The sequence below is a fragment of the Arachis ipaensis genome, chromosome B02 (genome assembly GCF_000816755.2).
Source record: "Arachis ipaensis cultivar K30076 chromosome B02, Araip1.1, whole genome shotgun sequence".
Taxonomy (NCBI): Eukaryota; Viridiplantae; Streptophyta; class Magnoliopsida; order Fabales; family Fabaceae; genus Arachis; species Arachis ipaensis.
Genome location: NC_029786.2, coordinates 29,909,815 through 29,917,815, shown reverse-complemented (window position 1 = coordinate 29,917,815; position 8,001 = coordinate 29,909,815). Strand labels below are relative to the sequence as shown.

The following is an 8,001-nucleotide window of genomic DNA, read 5'->3' as shown; positions in this document are numbered from 1 at the left end:
TCACGCTTCCGGCTGCGCAACTCTGATCACAAGAAGTGTTACGGCTAACTTCATATACTTAATATTAAAATAGGGGCCTGTGACTCGACATCGTATCGCTAATTCCTTTGAAAATCGAAAATAAATACTTTATCTTAAGAAAAATACAAGTAGGCATAGATTCATATACAAGACTCCTTACATAATATCTTATAATATAATATACATATAAAACATACAACTCCTATCCCTCTTACAAACTTGTAATAACAATAACGAGGGAAGAAAATAATCTAATTAATACAACAACATATAAACCAAATGCAGTATAACTCTTCTTAATGCTTCTTCATCCGGTTCCTGAAAAGGTAAAGCTGTAGGGGGTGAGAACCTAACCACACGGTCTCACCACGGAGTTTCAAAGTTGTCATAAGAAGATATTTAATAAGAAAACTGTTTTCAAGCTCAGTGATTATCATTGCCTTATGAATCTTTTAAAAACCAATATGTAATCGTTCAAAACCTTTTCAAAGAAACAATGTTTAATCTTTCAGAAATGCGAAACCTTTTCTTTCTTATAAGAAAATCTCAATTAGAAACCAACCACGCAATCAAACAACACAATCATTAATTCAGCACCAAAGTTCATTCTCAAATGTAGCACGCCAGGACAAACACAGGCAAGACGAGGAAAGCACAGGTTTAGGTAACAGTTACAGCAAATAGTTCAAGTAGCAGTTAAGAATAGTTTATCAATTAGGCAAACCAAAACAAGTTCAAACCCAAACAAAACATACAAATGCATATGATGCATGCATGTCCTATGGCTGATGAGGCTCATCTGTCAGTTATCCAGCCAACCCGACAAGTTTGAAAATACTTAGACTGTCCCCCGACGTGCATCCCCAAGAGTCTATGCATAGCTTTTTCTCAAATAATAAATATTGCTCAATGGGGGTTACATTCCCGGGAATTTATATAGTGCTCGGTCACACTTACGTCGTAGGGTCAACAGAGTATCGAGTTCTTAACCTGGTACACGTGGTGGCAAGCCATGGTACTTTATCCAGGGAACCTCGTATCTCAGATAATTCAAATTCATAAGCCATATGAATAATTCAAAGATCATATCTCAACATTCTCAATCGATATCTCAACATTCTCAACATCATAATCATTCATCAATCTAAATCTCATTTCCAAATTCATTCAAAAACCATATTTCAAAGAAAATCCTCATCATCCTTCCTTCCATTCCGTCCATTAACAATCCCAATTCAAAACATAATTCTTTCTTTGATAAATAAATCAATCTTAAAACATATAATATTTAAAAACAAATCTTTTTAATTAATTACTTCAAATAAAACTTCTAATTTTATAAAATTTCGACAGCATCTCCTCTAAAACTCAGACACTGCCACCCTTTTCGGGTCCCATCCAAATATTTCTCAAACTTTTTCTCAACCATTTCCAAATCTCAAATATTTTCCAGAGTTGAACCAGTTCCAATATCAAATTATTTTCAAATCAAACCAACTCCAACAATAAAACTCTTTTTAAAATCAAATAAGTTCAAATATTAAATCATTTATAAAATCATACCAACTCAAAATCAAACCGCTCCCAGAATCAATTTATTTTTATATCTCAAATTATTTCCAAAATCAAGTAAATAACCTTTCAAACCGGTTTTTATCAACAACCATTCACCCCTCACGCAATCAAGCATCCAATAATTCAGTTCAACAAACCATCACATCCACAAGACAAATATAATCGCAGAAGTATATCTTTTTGCATCAATATCTATTTATCACAACTCTGTAATGTAAATTAGGTTTTAAGAAAAAACCCCTACCTCAATTATTCGCAATTCACATAATTAAATGTGTTGAATCCCTTTTTCCCCCGGCTCATCACGGCGGCAGCCACAACCGCAGTTCCAAACCACTTTTGCAGCAACCATAGTCACTCTAATCGCAACAAGAAATAACCGAAACTCAATCAAATAACAAATAACATTGCAAAACCTCAGCCACATAATAGAACATCGACTAAAAGAGTTTCAAAGCAAGAACGTCTTACTGTACCAGCAAGGAACTAAAGTACAGCGCAGCCGCAGCTTCAGCGATTAACTCCGGCAAGCTCCAACAGCAGTAGCTTCAGCTCACAGGGGAAAACTCACTACAACATTATCAAACATATACGACTTAAGCGACGACCCTTACGGTAACATATTTTCGACGGATAAGGAAGATAAACCAGAACAGGACAAGAGCTTACCAAGAAAATAGAAGCTTCAGTGGCGGTTTCCGACGGCAACAGCGGCGGAGATGGCTCAACGGCGGCGAAGGTGGCTTCCTTCCCTTCCATCCCGTTCTGGTCGCGTTTTCCTCTTCTCCTCTGGTCAGATCTGCGTCGACGGCGACGGCAACGACGCGGGTTCCACAGACGGCAACGCTTCCTTCTCCTCGCGCGACTCTCTCCCTCGGTTCTGAGCTTCCTTGCGATGGTGATGAACGGCGCGATGGTGGCTCGAGTTGGACGGTGGCAGCGCAAGCAACAGGACGTGATGGTGGCGCGCAGTTGCAGCGGCGGTCTCCCTTTCCTCCGGCGCCACTGTTCCTTCCTCTTCTCCCTTTCTCTTCCTCAAGCCCTCTCTTCCCTCTTCTGCTCTCTTTCTCTCAGATCTCATAATATATAATCAAAGGCAACTACTAAATCCTTCCACAATAAAAGCTTTCTTCGTCTTCCTCGCAAGCACCAACAGCATCACCCAACCCAATTTAGTGCCTTGATTTAATTACTTTTAATAAAATAATTTCTAAAAATAAAGTCTTTAATGAATAAATAAATTGAAATTAACTCATAATAATTTTTTTTTCGAAAATTATGGGTCTTATAGCAAGAACGTAAAGAGGAGGCATACACATATCAAGAACAACCACGACAAGCCTCTATTGGAGCCAAGAAGCAGAAGATTTTATGATTTGGTATTTTGATCACAAAATATTTGTGAATTTGCATCAGAATCTGAGGAGTTGACTGTGATTCTACACCGCGCTTACGATAATGCTATGAGATGCAAGAATACAAAGCCAAAAGCAAAGGAAAATATTCGTTATCTCACCATGATGCTTCTTGGAAGATATTAACGAACTTCAAAGCCCTCCATGGATTAGAACAAGAGGACGTCCAAAAAAGAGATTGGGGTCAAAAACTGAAAAATAGATTGCAAATGCTTTAAAGAAAAGAAAAAGAAAGATCTAACCGAGGTAAAAGTGATGTTTTTTAAATACGAAAAATTGAATTTGTGCATGTTAATAGTTGTGATAATATATGATTTATTTTTTGCAGTTTAACCTTTTTTATCAGGGTTCAGTGGTGTAGTCAAATTTCAGCCATTATCATGGACATGTTATGAATTATCAGTTTATAGATTCAATAGCATAGGATAGTTTTTCTGGTGTAGTGTGACACTATTTCGGTGTACTGCGAAACAATTTCTGTGTATTCTGCATGCTCTTTGTTTTTATATTTTCTTGTTTTGTTCTATTTTGACGTGTTGCTGTTTGTTTAGAAATTAGTGTCTTCAACTATTTGAAGGGATTTGTTTGTTTTAAATATAAAATACATAGACAATTCAATACTTAAGAAGAGTAACAATTCAAATTACAGAATTTTCATATCTCCTGGTTATAATTTTCAGAAAAATATGTATACACATTTTTCGGTGTATTTTGAATAGTTTTCGGTGTATTCGTAAAGGAATTCAGTGTATTAAATAATTTAATCTTGTTTTCCTAAATTTTTTTTAACCTCGATTCATTTAGATTAACAACATTTCAATACAATATAGATAGCTTCATAAAAGATTATTTTTGCAAAAAAAAATTATGAAAAGCTTGGATTAAATATTTACAAAGATAGAAAGTATGTGTTCAAACAGATAATTTAGTACACAATTTTTAACATTGTACAACATTCAAACTATTTACTGTCGATATCTTCTGAATGCAATTCACAATAAGGATTCTAATACCGCAGATGGCTTGTACAGTCTAATGGCTTCACATTCTTGAATGGCTTTATCTCTGAGTCGATTTATTTCATCAAATAGAATGAGTGAAGCATATTCAACTCTGAGATGATCCACTTCTTCCTACAATTTAAAGAAATTTCTTTTATTAAACTCCGTTAACTTAGTAATATAGAGTTATTTATTTTTAAAGATAGTTACCTATGTCCAGTTCTTCCATACATATTTTCTCTTTTTGATGTTTCCTGGTTCAATTATCTCAAGCCATTTCATCACATAAATTGCACAATAGAAGCTAAAAACAAAAATAAATAAGCAAAATAAAATAGGACAATAAGAGAAAACACAAAATTTCTCAGATAGAAAGATTTATACTGGTTATGTTTCCTGGCGATGTTAATGTATGGTGCTTCAATTTCATCATCCTTGTCCATCAAAGGTTGTCCTTCGGCAAATACCTTCATTCTTGAAATCATGAAGTCCTAAAAACCAAAAAAAGCAAAATATAAGAAAGACTATATTTAATACCAAATTACACCGAAATGAACCAATAGTCCACCTTATTTCAAACAGAACTACACCGAAGTTTTATATTGCTAATAATAGACAGAAACTAGAGAATTTAAAGAGAAAACAGAAATAACTTACAACAAATTTATTAAGTGTTGTTCTTTCTTTCGAAGGAGATTTTTTGTGAAATGGGTCAAGGACATGAAATTTCTTCTTTTTATCCTCCACCATCCATACCCACCAATGTTTCGTATAGCAAACTAGGGCAAATATCTGAAGTTTTCCCAGAGAGAACAATTTTTTAGTTTAATTGGCACCTAATGAAAGAATTGTTTAAGAAACTTTATAAACGAAAACTTACAAATGGATGGGATACAAACTTTTTCTTGTCTAAATATGGGATGAAGTCCTTATAGTCTTGAATATCAAAGGGCTTGTTAGTTTTTAGTTGTTTGAACTTGCCTTGATGATTTCTCAAAGCCAAATTTTGCAGAATTTGTATAACACCGAAAGAAACAATTATAACAAAATACCAAAATTTGAATTTACTACACCTTACCACAATATCAGGGGGAGATAGTATATTTGTTCTTCATATCTTTTAATTCTTTATTTGTTCAGAATATGATACATTGCAGAAACAACTTAGGAAAACAAAAAACCCAAAGTTATTACATATATGGCACAACAACTCATAAGAAAATCATTAATGTTATCTATGATTACCAGATTTTTGACATATATATTGGCTTATAAAGATCCAAAGTGCCTTCTGGTTATTTCAATCGGATATTCATGGTTCAGGATGAATATTGTGTCCCACTCATTAGTGCTTGTATCATCATAGGTCTTGATAGTTGTGACACAGAGAAAGCATTTTTCCTTAAGGTCGCCTGTTATTTCGCTTCACCTCACAGGAGTTTTGAAATTGTTAACAAAGCTCACGGTAAGCTGCTCCACCAACTCTTCTAATTCTTCAACCAATATTGGGCTCTCTTAAGATTTTTCCTTTTCAACTGCTGGTTCAACCTCCTAAGTAATTGTATCTTCCTCACTCGATTTAGAAAAGTCAAGGCCGAATGATGGTGCAGGAATGTCATGCTTTAGAAATGATGCTGCATTGGTAACCATCATTAATCCAGCATTGGCTTAAGAGGGTGGATGACTACATAGTGACAAATAAAATAGTATAAGAATACATAGAAAATATTGAAAGAAAATTATATTGTGTAGAACTTACACTTTAAAAGGAGTTACTAGCTCATTAGATTTTTGTTGAGGTTGTTGAGGATGTTCTTTAGTATGTTCCTCTGTTGGTGTGTTTTCACCAGGTTTATGAGGCTATGGAGTACTGCAGGATTATAGAAAAGGAATTAAATTAAAAAAACAAAGCAATTGCACCTCAATTCATACCAAATACATCGAAATAAGAACCAAATACACTGTTATTTCAAAAAGACATGTAACTCATTAAACCATGCACATATACACCCAAAGACAAACCAAATACACCGAAAGTATTATTCCTTACGCATTAATAGTTTCTTATGTATATTCCTCAATGGGAGACTTTGCAACAGTTAGTTGTTTTTGCAGAGGGCTTGAGGCTGTTGTTTCTTATGGAGGTGCAAATATTTGAAGTGGAAGTCTAATGAAGACAAAAGTAAAAAGTTAATATTGAGTAAACATTTAGGTGAAAATGATTAACTCAAAGAATATAAGATTGAAAATAAGTTGAAAAACTCACATGTCGAGTGGTCCTGCTTGAGAATAAGTCTCTTTCTGAAGAACAATTTTTTTTCTTGAGGATTACTACCTATTATTGCTTCTAAAACAGGAGCTGGTTCATTTAATGATTCTTCTTATTCCTTGAACCTGAAATACACCGAAATCATCTCACTAACACACCTCAAGCATTCAATAGAAACACAACTTCTGTTTCATGAGAACTTACATAGTTACAGTTTTTTTTTTCTTTTTTTTTCCTATTTTTTTTTCTTGAATAAAGTATTAAAGGACTTTTTTTCTAAAAAATATGTATATATGGAATCAGAAGCAGAATATGGTAACACAAGAATTAAGGAAATAGTTAGAGAAACAGAAATTATATGTTATCACTTGGCTTATTTACACTGCTTTGATAGCTTGTCTGTGTTTGAAACACAGGATCATTTTCACTTGCCAAATTTACATGCGACATTCTAAGGACAAAATAAACATTATTTAGTAAAACTAGAGTAATTAATTACATTCACTAAAATTTTAGCAAAGAAAGGATTTCACATAATGAATCTTACGTTTGCGAAGAATCATAGTGAGCTTCTGTGGAGTGGTGCCCACCTTCTGGTATATCTGTGATTTTTTTTTTTTTGCAATCTGGAAAGGAAAATAATCATTAGGAAAATAAAACACAATAAACTTAGCAAATTACATCGAAAAACAAAACATACTTTTGTGCAGGCTTATCATTTATTTTCTTCATTTTTTGCTTCTCTTATTTGTTGTATTTATTCAGTTCTGACAGTACATACAAAAAATTATGTTAACAAATAAAATTTTGATGAATAAAAGATCGCATTTCAATGTATCTTACTCATCATCAGATTCAGTTTCTTTTTTAGAAGATGAATCCTCAATAATGTGCTTTCTTGTTTTAGATTACATCCTGGAAAGAAAAGAATCATCAAGCAAATAAATACAACAAAATTGATAAAATACACCTGAAAACAATGCATACTTTTTTGCAGGATTGTGAACTTTTTTCTTCAATCTTCCTTTTGTTATTTGCTCCAATTCTTCATTTCTGACAATAAATTGAAAACATTCTGTTAATAAATAAAATTTTGATATAAATAGAAAATATAGCATTCCGATGATAATTTCTGAATCTTACTCATCATCAGATTCAGTTTGGTTTTTGGAAGATGAATCCTGAACAATTTGCTTCCTATTTTTGGATTCCATTCTGGACAACAAACAATCATCAGGCAATAAATATAGTAAAAATGATAAAATATATCGAAAAATAATACTTACTTTTTTGTCTTTCTTGTTGGTTGTTTTCTTGTTTTTGGTGCCTCCACTAAGTCTTGTTCAGAATTAGACTCAGAGTCAGTAACACTATCACTTTCTGAAGAAATGTTCTTCTTCTTTTGTGGCTTCTTCTTTTTCTCCTTCTTTTCTTCCTTCTTCATTTTCATCAATTTGTCTTTCAGCTGTGCTCTTTTCATGAGACCCTAAAATAGGTAAAACATTAGTTTACATCATATATATAAAATAAATACACCGAAATTAAAGAAAAAATTCTGTTGAGTTACCATATGGTCCTTAATCTCAGATTCTATCCTCTAAACTAGCAACTCCCTAGTTAAATGCTACAACCACGGTGGTCCAAGAATTATATCCACCAGCTTGTTCTTGTGTGTGGATTCATGAAAATATACAATCATGAGAGCATAGAGGCAGCTATT

The 8,001-nt window shown here is 33.4% G+C and overlaps 1 long non-coding RNA gene across 1 annotated transcript; it reads right to left on the bottom strand.

The window, feature by feature from the left end:
- Positions 292-2,159, bottom strand: LOC110267595. Its single transcript, XR_002355391.1, has 3 exons — positions 2,068-2,159; positions 1,841-1,955; positions 292-339 (listed from the first exon to the last, which is right to left on the bottom strand). It is a non-coding gene; the product is annotated as an uncharacterized LOC110267595 (long non-coding RNA).